This window comes from Tyto alba, unplaced genomic scaffold (genome assembly GCF_018691265.1).
Source record: "Tyto alba isolate M040663 unplaced genomic scaffold, T.alba_DEE_v4.0 Super-Scaffold_10, whole genome shotgun sequence".
NCBI classification, from domain to species: domain Eukaryota; kingdom Metazoa; phylum Chordata; class Aves; order Strigiformes; family Tytonidae; genus Tyto; species Tyto alba.
In genome coordinates this window covers 10,713,097-10,728,080 of record NW_024881262.1, presented here as the reverse complement: position 1 = coordinate 10,728,080, position 14,984 = coordinate 10,713,097, and positions in this window count along the sequence as shown.

Here is a 14,984-nt window from a genome sequence, read left to right as displayed (position 1 = left end):
TTCCTGAATCTAAACATCCCCTGGCAGCATACATACTTCCCCTCTCCAGTGCCTGGTTCCTACAGAGGTAAACAAACTTCTGCATTCAGTTACCTCCCCAGCTCACGTGGTAGATAACTACACTGTGAGAAAAAGAACTCAGCCCTTCTGATAATCCATGTTGAGTGAGAATCATTATGATTTTGGACATGCAATTTCTTTTTCTTCATTTTCCTAATAGCAATAAAAGCCACATTAAAATGATATTTTAAAAGTCATGAAGTCCAAAATTAGAAACTGTCCCTGTGAATATAAATTTAGTCTAGTTCTGTGTATCTAAACATTTTTTTTAACACAGTGTAATTGGCTGCCATATAGGCATATATTAGATAGATAATTATCTGCCATGACTGGTGACATATAATCAGAATCACTCTACCTCTTAAAGATTGGTAGATTTGTTTTCAGAAAGAAAAGTTGTTATACAACTTAGCTGAAGTCCCATTTTAAGGAAAGATATAAAAATAATAACTCCTGGATCTATCACTAATCAAATCCTGCGATTTTTTTTTCTTTCATTCCTTTCCTTGCAGGATAAAATGCAAAGTCTCTTTTCTTTTTAGTACATGACAAGTACTAAACCTACAAACCTAGGAAAAGGCACTTTGTTTCTTTTTTTTCTGAACATTTACTGGTATGGTTTTGGCTACAACTGGGAACTCTCCATGTATGCTGTATTATGAAAAGGAGTATAAGCTCAAAACAGTTTTTCTTTAAATTACTGTAGCAATTTAAGTAATTAATGCAAAATTACAATAAAAGAAATAAAGAGGCATAGATGAGAAAACCAAAGTTTTCTTCCTATGTCCGATCTCCCTCATGTGAATGGAAAGATAGTCACATTCTTGACATATGTGCATGACCATAAGTAATGAGACATAGACTGAGTGGACAGAGCAGGGTAATAAAGCCAAGACTCCTAGATTCTCAACTGCACTGAAGTTACCACATGCTATAGTGATAATGGAAGGCTTCATTAATGTCTAATATAAAGTTGACAACCAACTTCAATTTTGGCCTCTTGTTTTTATAATTTGCAAAATAATTACTAAAAAAAAAAAAAAATTATTCTGGAATACAAATCAAAGTGTTTCCGTCTAAAAATTTTGAAACAATGTTCTGATATTTTTAGAACGGAACATTTCAATTTCTCATTGACATGTTCCCATAGAGTTTTAATTATAACAAAACAGCACTTTCTGATGGGAAAATATGCTGCCAGAAAACTACTGACCAGGCCTGCTTCAGATCTGCTGTTGACCGGTTCTGCAAAACTACCATTTTCTCCTATTGCTGTAATCAGGCTGGAGTGCTCTATCCAGTGCACCGCAGCGCTTAACAAGTACTTTTCTTCTTGGTCAGCAGGTGGCAGATTTTTTGCCGCAGGCTTTTATTGTCTCCAAATTAGAGGTTTGTGATTGCCGGGAAAGGTTTAGTAGGCTTAACATTCAGCGTTTCTTCTGGGTTAGTAACACTGTAGATAAAAACACTACATTTGTGCAATCCATTTTAAATATTAAGCTCTATCAATAAAACATAAAAAAGATTGCCAATTATTTATTATGAGCAAGGTGTATAAATAATGCTCTAAGTGTAATTTCATTAACATAAAAAAATAATAGCTAGTCTTGCACCAGAGAAATTGCATTCTTACAGATAAAAAAAAATCAGAACTAGGAGTCTGGGGTACGAAAATATGTCTGAATTAAACCTCTGTTCATTATACTGCTGAGATCCAGAGCCACCTGATGGCCATTCTGCAGATGTCTGGATTTAATATGCTCTCTCTTGTTCTTTCTGTCTGTGTCAATGAGATAAAATATATATTTTAACTGACATATGAAAAACTCCCCGGCATTACTATGGATGGCCTACCATATTTTTGCTATGATTCAGACAAGACCTTTTTAATCACACTCAGCAATTCCAATTATCTTCTAATGCGAAGTTCATATAGTGTAACTAGCCATGAGAGAGAGATGTGCAGGCACCTGACAACAGAAAATGGGGAGAATTAACAATGAACACTGGTATTTGATAAGACATAAGAACCCATTTCTTTCCCTGTTTTCTCAGGTCTCTCAGCCAGCAAGATAACTGCTCCCAATTTAGGAATATCAACTCTGAGGATAAAATGAGTCTAAGTGGATACAGAATTAGAAATTACAGTGCTGCATGGCCATTGTCATATAGAGAGAGCTGTATGAAATCCAATGTACAAATTCCTCAAATATTCTTAAAAAAGCAATGGGGATAGATATTTTCAATTCTGTGACCAGCTATTCACACACAACTCCTAATTCTGCTGTGTTTACAACACTACATTAGTATAATTCAGCTTCCAGTTTTAATTCAGCTTTGAGTGAAGTTAATTTGGTAAAATGTAATTACTAACACAATGTTTCTACTGCGTTCTAAAATAAGAGGAAGGCTGCTTTAAGGAGGAAAGAGTGAAGGTTTTCCTAATTGGGTAAGGTATCTTGCTACAATGAATAGTAATATTACTGCTCTTCTTAAACTGGTTTCAATTTGCGGCTCAGTGAAAACCCAAACAGAAGCTTCAAAGGCATAATTTCTATCAGTATGGAGTAACAGGGATTATAAACCTGTTAGTGATTCTCTTCTTTTCTGTCATGAATACTGATAGTGATGATCTGTGAGTTGAAGATCAAGCATTAAATTACTGGCTTCACACAGCAAACTTACCTTGCTGATTCAGTTCAAAGTGAGTCACAGAGAACCAGAACTCCCCATAGCATAGAATTCCCCATAGTCATGCCAAAGAACTACATTTGTTTTAAAACTGAAGAGCCTGAACCCAAAATATCTTGTATAAGTCACTGTATGAATCCAGTGGATGACCCTCCATTTTCCACTGGATGTACTTATTACAGGAGCCCTGACAGACCTCTTGCCTTGAAACAAAAAAAAAATAATTGTATGATCAAAAAACAAGGGAGTGAACAAACAAAACTGATTAAGGCAGAGAATGAATGAGGATGCACCTTTTATCCAGGGATGACATATTTCTAACTGAAACTTAGATTACTACAAAAAACTCAAAACAGTTGGGTTAGATAAGATGGCAGATTATTGATTTCAAGGGGGGAACATAATGCTCATCAACAGAACGGGGGAATTATAGTATGTTTAAAGAAAGACTTTGACCTACATGCCTGAAACACTATAGTTCGGTACCTTGAAAAATCCACCAGACACATGTAAAGAAATTTAGACAATAAAGGAACATTGTTTTATTTCTTATTCTAACCATTGAGCATGTCAGCAGAAGTTAATTCCTTGCCATTCAATCCAATAAAAAAAATATAATGCCATAAAGCATCACAGAGAAGAAAAGAAATTATAACTGAATTATCTTCATTCATATGTGCCAGCTATTCTACTAGATGTATATTGACTAAAAGAGTAGTAATGCTCACAAAATTAATAAAATCAAGAGAGATAACGAGACATACCTCAACTTCTCAAGAACCAATCAAGTACTAGCAATATGCTTTGTAAAAATAATACCAAAAAAAAAAAAAAAACCAAACCAAAAGCAAACAAAAAAGTTCCAGAAGGTATCTAGAATTCAGACTGATCACTTAAGCAGTCTTGTGACTGCTAAACTAAAATCTCTTGTTTGAACACAGAGGCTAGATTTTAAATCGTGCTGAGAAGCCTGTGCTCCCATGAACTTTAAATAGCATTGCGGGTACTCAGCATTTCTAAAAATCAGGCCTTAGAGCACTCAGCCAAAGCCTATGGTGTGGAAAATTGATACTACTTGGAAGAGGCCGAGATGGACACTGAGCAGTGCAACACCTTCTTGCAAGCAGAAAAAGGTAATTACGGGCAGCATTAACCCACAAAATAGCTCTTATGTTTTGGGAGTTGGTGCAGCTCCTGGCATTAACCACAGCAGCACTAGTGGCTTAATAGTCCTGGCCCAAATACAGAGATTAGAGTGTTCTGGACAATGTTTTGCCATACATACTTCTTTATTTTCTTCACTCCCACAATACAAACCAGCTGGAATAAACAGGAAAAACATGCATGAACTACGGGATTGCCTCTTTAGAAGTCCATACAAACATATGGAAAAGTTAGTAGATTTACAAACTCCTTGGCTTCGTTTAGCTTCAGATTAAGTTACTTTTCTATCATAAAATAACCAAGATGCCTCTGAAGCTTTCACTAAAGTTGATAGATATGTTGGTTGTAGCTAATAGTCTAGCATAGGAATAGCTTTGATCTGAAGGTTATAATGCATCTGCACTCCACTTGACATGTTGGACACAGTTAATCAGCCAAGACATTCCTGTATGAGCACTACTGCACCTCTTCTCTTTTTCACTGTACATATTATCCACCATCAATTGGAACCAATTAATATACACACTATTTGCAAATTTGTAAGAACAACCTGTCAATTAGCAACATCGTGATTTTGCAGTTTGGTCAATGAAGAACTACATTAAATTAATCTAAGACTGCAACACTAACCTTCCACTAAATATTTATCTAAGGCAACAAAATTTTAGCCTGCATAGGGACCATCCATTCCTTCTTGAACAGTTACTCTACACAGAGGTGTTTATTATACAGAATCATACTTGTTTGAATAATCACCTCAGATCTCTGAAGAACCCAAACTGGTTTGATCCATAAATTGAGTGAACTCTTCTGAAATGCAGTGCCTAATGCTCTGTGGAACTCAGTCCTAACACAATTATTCACTCCAACAAGGTATTAACAATCATTCAGAGCAGAAGATGACTAAACCCCTTGCTGACATCAAACTAAATTGCCAGAGGTTGCCTCAATCATGGATTAAGACTTGATCCTCATATGAGCTGGCTCAAGGGACCCATGCAAATCTTAACAGGATGCCATCAACCACTGACTGCAGTGAGGACTACAGTAAATAAAAAGAATGCTTCTGAAGACTGCAGAAAAACTGTCTGCAGCTAATGAGTCTGACAAAATTAGTCTGAATCACAAAATTAGTCTGACTAGTAAAAATAAAATTACACATCTAACTCCTCTTGACATACCTTTGAAACAGCAACTGATGTATTCATGATCAATATACTTCACCCAGTGCCATTCATGACTGGGAAATGGTATGTATGACCTAAGTGCTATAATCACAAAGCATAACAATTTCACAGCAAGAGACTGTAATGCTAAAAAAATTCTGAATCCCTAATATACTTTTATTTATTTACAGCCTGAATTGCTGATTCTCAATCAAGCTAATAGGCTGCTATTGGAGAAATTCACTTTGACCCAATCTTCAGACTGACTCCAGGAGAAATTGTCAAACACCATTTGATAAATGGTGATAAAGTGCAAAACAACAAATTGTGAGGAAGGGCTGTTCCATCCATGTACAATCAGTAATGCAGCAGTCGGATGGTTAAGCCATAGCAACATACTATTATCAACATAGCTAAGACAGCGTTATCACTGCCCCTAAAGGTTGTTTCATTCTCTTCAAGGCCTCACTATGCAAACATGCCAGCTGTGCTGGGTTTGCTGTGCAGGGCACGTGGGTTCAGTCATCTCAAAGAGGTAAAATACTGTGAACAGGAGCAGGTGAAGGATAGTATAAAGCTGCAATATGTAACATACTAGACAGATGTAGAACCAGCAGCAGCAGCTTTTGGATGACTGTTTTGCAGATAATTCTGCAATAATCATGAAGCGTCATAGTCTACAAAGCTCACTTCATTAAAGATATTCCACAGAAAGCATGTCTGATGTCAGTTCTGTAGTCAGTATTCTTGAGTATCTAATATTTACTTTTCAGTTATTTATTACACATTTTCACTCAAAAGATATCTACTTAGATAAAAGAAGATAAAAGATCATTGTAAAATGGCTGATAACAGATCCATTTATCATAACAATCTTACCACAAAAACATAATTTCACTTGCATTTTGAAAGGTATCACAGCACTGCACAGTAACAACTGACACATTTTAATACATACAGACAGAATTCATCACCTCAAGATTATGCTGGATTTTTTTACCATCACTTTTTCTTCTTGCTTATCTACCTACTGAGTTTTTTCACAGCTGTCTTTACCCAGGAGAACAATATTAATGCCAAACTAGTACCAAAAAGAAGCTATCCTGAAGCACAGTGAGTATTTTCTAAACGATAGTCACTCTTCTCCTCCCTCCTTTCTTTGCAGTATATCCTCCTGAAAGCATGGGAGTGCGCTTGCTTGCTCATCACTCTTGCTACCCTAAACAACTGAGATAGCTTTGTTCTTCTGCACCAGCAGTTCTGCTCATGAACAGTGAAACTGAATTTCCTTTTTTAGACAGCAAGGACGCAGACTTTCTTCCTCTTCTCCCTCCCTCTGCTTCCCCTCCCCCTCCTACAGTCTTTGCTGTGCCCTCATCTTACCTTCAACAGCAGAAGAAATCCATGCTGCAGTTTTTTCCCTCGTTAGCAGCTCTATGGCAACAGCAGTTCTGAGGCAGCAGTCCTTTACGGTTCTCACTTTTCTATTTCCTTCTGCATAAAGATACACAGTTTGTTTGCCCAGTAAATTAGCAAGGACAATTCTGATGTGATGTAAATTAACAAATATGATTCCAATGTGATTTCTGAAAAAAAAAGTGTGCTCCCAGGGCTACAAAGTTGTATTCCCAGAAGACCTGAATGTTAGCAATGCAAATGAACAATAGTAAAGGAATCCAGAGGACTCCTTTCGGGTAATAAACTGTAAAATTATGTTTGCGGTAACTCAGCTTTCTTTTTCAGATACACAAGATATCACATCCAGATGAAGTCCTGAAACTCTAAGTGTCTTGTCATTGTTTGGCTGAGTCTTTAGTTGTTATTAACACATAAATTAAATCAGTGGTTTATTTGTTAAATTCCTGCTGAAATCAAAGGAAGAATGTCATATAAGATCTTGCAGTCTCATGACCCATGGAAAAGTGTATATCAAATTATATTTAGAAATGGTAACACAAGCTACACAGGACAAAAAAGCAAGCAAAAAAAAAATACCAGTAACTGGGTGGTTATCAAGTACTGTAGTATCTGCCTGCTTAGAAATCAGGGTTTTCCTGATGTTACTTTTAAACTGATCAGAAGAATGAGCTGCATATAAGTGTTGACTATGATAGCAAATAAACAACTCCTTAAGACTCAGAAACAATTACCAGGAGCTCTTAAAGTGCCTGTCAAAAGATAAAACTACTTTGAATAGAGGCACATACATTTTCTTTATATATTTATTGCAAAAAATTTCCAGTAAATTATGATCTAATCACTTTCAATACATGCATGAAATAAATGAATCAATATACTTCTGTAATCCAATGTGAACTCTCATTTCTGCCTCCTTCTGCGTAAAGAACAAAGGTTCCTGGCCACTGTCAATTGCTGTGATGTGACATGATGTGTTGAAGTGCATGCCCTGGATTAGCACAAGCAATTCCACAGTTACTCCTGGCTAAAATAATGTGATCACCTGCATCCCATCCATCCTTGCTTGGGTCAGTGGGCCCCAGGAAAACATGGAAACATGGGCAGTTGTTCCTTGGTGCAACCTCAGAGGAGAACAATGCATTTCCTACTATCCCTCACCATGTATGTTCATCTTTGTCTCCTCTGGCAGTATTCAATTAGCATACAAAATAATATATAATAGTATTCTGGAACAGGTTAAAGCACAAACAATTGGGACTAAGGACTGGCCTACAGAGGCTTCATAACACTAAAAAGAATCCCCAAACAACAGAGCAGAACAGTCACAAGACAGCTTCTTAGCAGCCCACTTAACAGCTTCATGGGCACACATTTCACATCCAATAATGACAACAGCATGCATCTGTAACACTGTTAAAAAGAAAAGCCTTGTAAAATTTATATTTTTCATCCAAAAAAAATCTCAGAAGAATGAAAAAAACAAACAAACAAAATGATTAAACAAGTTGTAATGTTTATCTTGATTAACTTTTTAAACTTTTACCCACATAGAACCTCAGCTCCCTACCCAGAACTGACTGCTTTGTAGGCTGAAGCCTAACACATAAACCCATCAGCCCCAGCCTTAAACAGTTTACAATTTCAGAGATCCTTCAAAGACAGGAGATTTTAATTTCCATTTTACAGGCAGGTGAAACAAGGGCACAAAGCTGAAACTACTCATCTGTAATTTCATATTAAACCAGTATCAGTGACAGAAACAAAACTAAGGGAATCTGAACTATGGTTACCTGCAGAAATGAATAGTCTTGATTTTCCTACAAAAAGTGAAGCTCAGTAGAAAACTTTCAGTTTGTAGAAATTAAGATTCACCTTGAGGCAATACTTCTGATTATACAAGTCATTTTAGTAATGACAAAGTGTTTATCTTTATTGTTAGCATTTACATGTTGTAACAAGCTCTATAAACTGCAAAATACTGGTTTGGAGGTTAAAACACTCTGCTAGAGAAGAAGGAAGAGACTTCAGTTAACACAGAAGGCTGAATATGGACAAAAAGAGCTTCTATTAAAGAACAATTAAGAAATTTCTATGATATTTTACTCTTGCTGTTTAGGGACATACACATTTTAAATACTTGGACAATAAAGTCCTGTAAGATGCTCATACCAAAGCTTTCTGTGCAGTGCTGTATCAGTTGATAAAACCCAGGCATTCTTTTGTCACTAACCTGAGATGGGGCCTCATAAGCCATAGCACTGTACATAACCTCTGATAATCACAGTGGATTTGGTCTGATGTCTAAAAGTGCAATCTGGATGGGGAAGGACAGAGTTGTATGACTTGGTTGCATCAGTCAGGACATACAGCATTTATCATTATTATAAGCATATCTACAACCTACATTAGAGATTATTATTTTTTTACCACAAGCTCTGATCCTGTGAATATACTGCTGTAAAATCAAAGAACTGCTAGGCCTTTTTGCTCTTTTCATCCTGGGCTTGGTTCGCTTGCACTAGTTCCTCCTATTAAGTACATAACACTCAACTTTTTTATCAATAAGGAAGGGTACTCAAAATTAAATGCAGCATATAGGTCTGCCTGTAGTGGCTGTTCCAAAAATTAAACAACTGAAATCAGCTCAGCAGTTAAAAAGCATCGTCAGTGGATTCAAAATTAAATAATCATGAGAATAAACAACTTACAAAGATGGTTAACCAATATCAGAAGGAAAAATGTTTTCTTCAAAAGAATGCATAGGCTCATATTTACCTTTTAGAATTGGAAAAGATGTTCTTTGCAGACTGTCTCACAGAAATATATGGCATGCACCATTTCATAGTAGTGCAGAAGTCTTGAATTGACTTAAAAAATAAATGTAACCACGGTACTCTGTCAGGATATTATCAGCAGCTGCCACCTGCTTAATCTCCCTAGCTTTCTTTACTTTTGTAATAGAAAGAACAAACTCTACCTTGAAAGTACACATGTAACTTCTATCAAATATTTCTAAGCCTCCTACCATTACTGATCTCCACAATCTTCAAGCATTTGCCAACACATAACCTCGGGAACAAATACTATCACCCCCATTCTACAGAGGAGAAAACTGAAGTGCAGAAAGAGCTCTCATTCCAATAAAAGTCAACTGCAAGTCTCTAATAAATATAATCTGTTCAATTTTAGTGCTAAAACTACATGGCAGTGGTCACACTGGGAATCTTTAACACAACAGAGAACAGAGCTAAGCTGACTCCATGTCCTGGGCCTGACTACAAGCTTTAAAAACTGCAAGAAAGTATCTCATTGCTCAGTCAAGGAGACCATTTGAGACCTAGAACTATGACTACTGAGTTTTATAGCATAGACAGGACTGAATCACTAAGAAAATCATATAAAGAAAAGTATATTTCTGTTTCAAGTATTTGGGTTGGGATTTTATTGTGCCAAGATTCTTCTTATTACCAGAATAGTTACTAAAATCACAAGACCACCATAAGTGATCCCATATGATAGCTTTCTTACTTTATACTCATTTAAAGAATTAACAGTAATTTACATACTTCTTCTAAAAATACTCATTTTCTAAAATTAACACTAACTTTTTATTAGAAGCCCAACCTCATGCTAACTGAATTGGAAATTTTTCACAAGTTCAAAGGCCAGTGGATGAAACTATGTATCTATTATAAAAATAGCAAGTATTTACCTTATGTTACTTTAAATTTTGCACGCCCTGAGACAGGGCTGAGAATTCCAGGTTCCTCTGGGGCCCCAGACAATTTCTGCCACTTCCTTTCAGCAGCAGGTTACAAGAACTTTCCCACTGTATAAAAGAGAAACCATCTTTCTTAAAAATTCAGATAGCTTCATTATTCCAGAGTAAGAAATATGTAACAGATAACTTCAGACCTCTCAAGACACTAAGTTCACTACAAGTCTGAATTTAAGCTCCAAACTGTAAGAGGCAATTAATTAATGGATGAATAACCTGAAATAAGGAATTCACACAACTTTGTTGATTATTTAAAAAACAACAATCAAAATAGTCTTAACAGTTTAACAAATGAATATCATCAATAAAACAAACAAACAAACAGAAAATACTTACTGGGAATGAGATAATTTAGGCTAAGAAACAAAACTATGCAAAACTGAAGCAGGAACACTCCTTGGAGACTTGTGCTCGAAGCAGTTAGGGAGCACAAGCCACAAACCACCATGCATACATTTCAGACACGAGTCAGCTGGTCAGCTAAATGTCCTATCCATCCTATATCCTCTGCACAAATCTGAATACTTGAATAGACTAAGAATGTGGGAAGATTAAATTAAATTAAGGAGCTTAAATCCCACTGGCTTTCTATAGTGCTTGGCTCCTAAATCATTTAAGCATTTTTTAAAATGTTCCTTATTGGCCTAGTACACAACTATTCAGTGACAAAACTTGGACTGGGAAAGAAAACTCTGTGTCTTGATGTACTTTCAGTTCACTCAATGAGGACATCACTGAGATTTCACAACACAAGTTTGATTAGTTACAAAGAGCAAAAATATCTGCCAAAGCATAACAAAGTTGTAAAATAACTTTAAAGAAGGATGACAAAGCAAGCCTAGCAATCTAATGTACTAAAGCCATCATAATGTGGATTTCAGTTTACACTGAGACACTAAAGAATACAAAGCAAGCTTTCTCAGTGCATTAAAAACACTGCATCTTATAAATCCTTATTATTTACTTTGTTTAGATTTCAATTTCAGTGGAATGACAAAAAAGCGTAAGTTAGCATTAATGAAACCCTGTGACTCTATAACAAACACGGGACTCCTGGGATTTGGACTTTCTCTCTCCCCTGGAGATTTTCCAGAATCTTTCCTATCTACTCCTACATCTGAGGAAGTATGCTTTTGTTTAGGCAGGATCCTTTGGGAATGATGAATTGAAAAACATTGCTTCTTGCTAACAACACCCTAACAAATCATCTTGATCCTTAACGTGACCTACTGTGAATAAACTCTGCTTACAATTACTTTCTTTGCCTTGCTAGTTGTGACAATCAAATAATATATCATACCTACTCTAGCATCAGACCTGCAAATGCAGGAGAGGAACTCAGGATTGCAGGTTTCCCATGAAGTACATGACAGTTTCATGGTGAATTCAAATCATGGTATGAGATTTCTAAAAGGAGATTTTTGAAATTTCCTAATGCAAACTGTGACATTGCCTTTGCCAGAATATCGATGAGCAGGCATTGCTCAACTAGAGCTCAGTTTCAGAAGGTGTCAGCTCCTACTGCTTTCTTTAGATACATCATTCTTTACTTCAATCTGCATGAATAATGACTGAAAACCCAGCTGCTAAACCAGCTAGTCCATCTGTTACCCCCTGTTAAAAAATGTATAATTATGTTCACTCTCACTAAAGAGCTCATGATTCACTAGGATTGTCTGTTGGGGAGACATCTACTGAAGTATATTATGTGCACATATAAATCTGGCCGTGGATCCTATCTTTAGTAGCACAGACATATTCTTTAGTATCTTTTGGGTATCTCTTCTGCCTGATGATAACATGAACCTGGTCCTTGAGGAGAAAGTTTTCAGTTGAAACTGCTCTAGAAAGTTTAGTAAGATTTAAAATCAGGGGGCCATAACACATCCCAGTGTTGATCCAAGATTTTTGTCAGTGACAAAATCTGACCTTTCGATACCTCTCACTATGATGCTCAGAACACAAATAATCCCAGTCAGAACATGGCTACCACCAGTTAAAAATACACAAATTAGATAGGAGAGCTCAAATGAAATGGCTGTTTGCCCTGCTATAAGCAAAGAGATATTTCTCAAACACTGTATTCAGCTACATAGGTTTTAAAGAGTACAAAATGTCAAAAGTTTTTCCTCTAGTACACTTAGGGTCATTGTTAGCAAAACAATCCTGGATTTCTGCTATCTTGTTTTGTAAGAAGAGAGGACTGATTCATTGTTTCCAACCCTTTGCTTATCCAAAGTTAATGAAACAAAATTTCTTTCCCCGTTTCATTTGGTGAAATGAGTCAATGATTTTCACTGGAGGAAACACTGGATTCCTTTTTTCATATGCCTTGATGCGGAACATCCATATGAATCTCTTTAACATGGGAACTGATGATTTGTTTCTAAAAACGTAATTTCATAGTTCCAATCATACAACACTTAAGACAAACAGAGCATATCTGACGAGAGGTCATCTGACCAGGGACTATCTGACTCTATAGCAGTGGATTAAAATAACGATGAAGCAGAGCAAATAACACTGCCAACTAATCAGATTTGTCAAACTCTGCCAAACTCTGCCACTACCACGTGACAGGAGATACCAATATGCTCACAGACTTTTCTTTATATTCAAATATCTGGTAAATCACAGATGAAAAAAATCCTCAGAGACACAGCTCCTCTATAACAGCCAGTGATCAGAAGCTCGGGGGGCAGGTAGCACTGTTTGGATCCATAGTTGTCTAACGTCTGCATAAAGAAATCCTGGCATCTGATCAAGAGACTCCCAGATGCTGCCATTGCAGACAGTAAATAACAAAATCAGTTTTTAAAATTGTCCCTTGATTAAAGGCAATAGTCAAAAAACATTTTCTGAATTTTGGGGTTTTTTTTTGAACAGGATGAAGTTTGGTCAAGTGTAATAAAACAAGACTTGCAGCAAGCTAGAACAACGGGAACAGTTTCTCCTATAACTATTCTTAAAGAAAGCTAGGAAAGCCTTGCTAGTTAAAAACTACTTTTGTCAAAACTGAACTTTCCAAGTGTTTTGAATACACAGGTAACCTGAAGCAACACTAATTTCTTTAAAGGAAAAGATAAACTAGATACTTGTTTCTGAGATGACAAATGTTTTTTAAAAAGACATTTAAAGACTGTGGAAAATGATGGCTTACCTTCCTGAAATGCCCACATGCCAAGAAATCTTTTCCACTCTGGTTTGCAAATATACCAAGGCCTAATTGCAATACTTAAAAAGTATATACATTCTACAGCTTTCTTAATGTTTCTGACCCTTAATAAAACAAATATTCAGTAGTATAATTTCTTTCATTGAGAACCAAAGCCATTTTTAGTGGGAAATCTAACTGTGCCAGCCCAAACCTGTGTTTATGTTCTTTCTTCAGTCCATCCAGTTTCTTTTACAACCACATAAACAGCTATCATTCGTTCAAAAAGGCCTCCGGTTATTATTGTGGCGCTGTCAAAATTGCAAATACAAGAAGCATCCTCAATATTTTCTACTTGGAATTGGTGGACAAAACTTCAGAGCATTAGGCTGGGTTGACAGAGAAGCTGCATTTACATAATTTAGCTGGGATAATTACAAGTGTTGTATTATTTCTACAGATAATATTGCCCCAGCAGATACTACCTTAGGAAGAGCTGATGTACATTTAGTCTTTCAGATAATCCCTTTAAGGATGTTCTAGACGGTTCTTGACAATTTACAATATTCTAGGCAAGGGTCGCATTTTTCAAGTGCTGTCTCCATTTGTTCATATATAATCACCATGGAAACAAGTTTGAAAAGGGATACACATAAACCCATTAAAGTTGGCACAAAATATTGCTTACAATTTATATTGTCTACATAAGAAATATTGATGAACAGATTACTGTAAAACCTGAGATCATTAAAATGATCGATATTTTTTTTTTCTACAACGGTGTGAAAGCAAGGGGCAGGATCACAGATCATTTCATTGCATCGGTTTGCACAGTAACGTTTTCCTTACTGCTTTATTTTGGACTGCACTAACCTTTAAATCAGTCTTGACAGATTCGTTTGCGGACATCGCTGTACTACGGACTGCAGCATACCACAGCAGCGCGTTTCCAGCAGTGCCCTGCGGGCCACCCTGCTCATCTCCTACAAATACTCCGCAAATACGCCTTCATCCCCTTCAGACACCATCCACCTTTAACGCCCCGTGACAAATTTGCAGGATTCAGCGAGCTGCTGCCTCAAACCCGGGTGGACGGAGCACGGCCGGCCTGCTCACCGCCGGGAGGGGTTTCCACACAAACCCACCCGCGCTGTGCGGGCCGGGGCTGGGGAGCCCTCAGGCGCCATCGCCTTCCCCCCTCACTCAGCCCCTTCCTGCCCCTCTCCAGGTGAGGAGGGAGAATTCAGGGTGTGTTTTGCCTAGCAGGGAGAAGGAACAAGCGATTTCCGTGTGTGGGACGAATGGGGCGAGCGCCGCGGCCCAGAGGAGTCTCTCTCCTGCCTGAGGAAGCCGCCCTTCTGCCCCCCCACCCCCTGACTCCAGGCACAGGGGCTTTAAAAATAACCGACATGGCGGGGGAGCCGCAGCCATGACAGGGGGCCGCTCTGCCGGCTCAGCCGGTGCCGCACAGCCTTCTCGCTGCCCGTCTCAGCCCGGCTGCCCCCCCCCCGCGCCCCGCCGAGCCGGGTTAGGCCTGAGCTGCCTGTCCCCC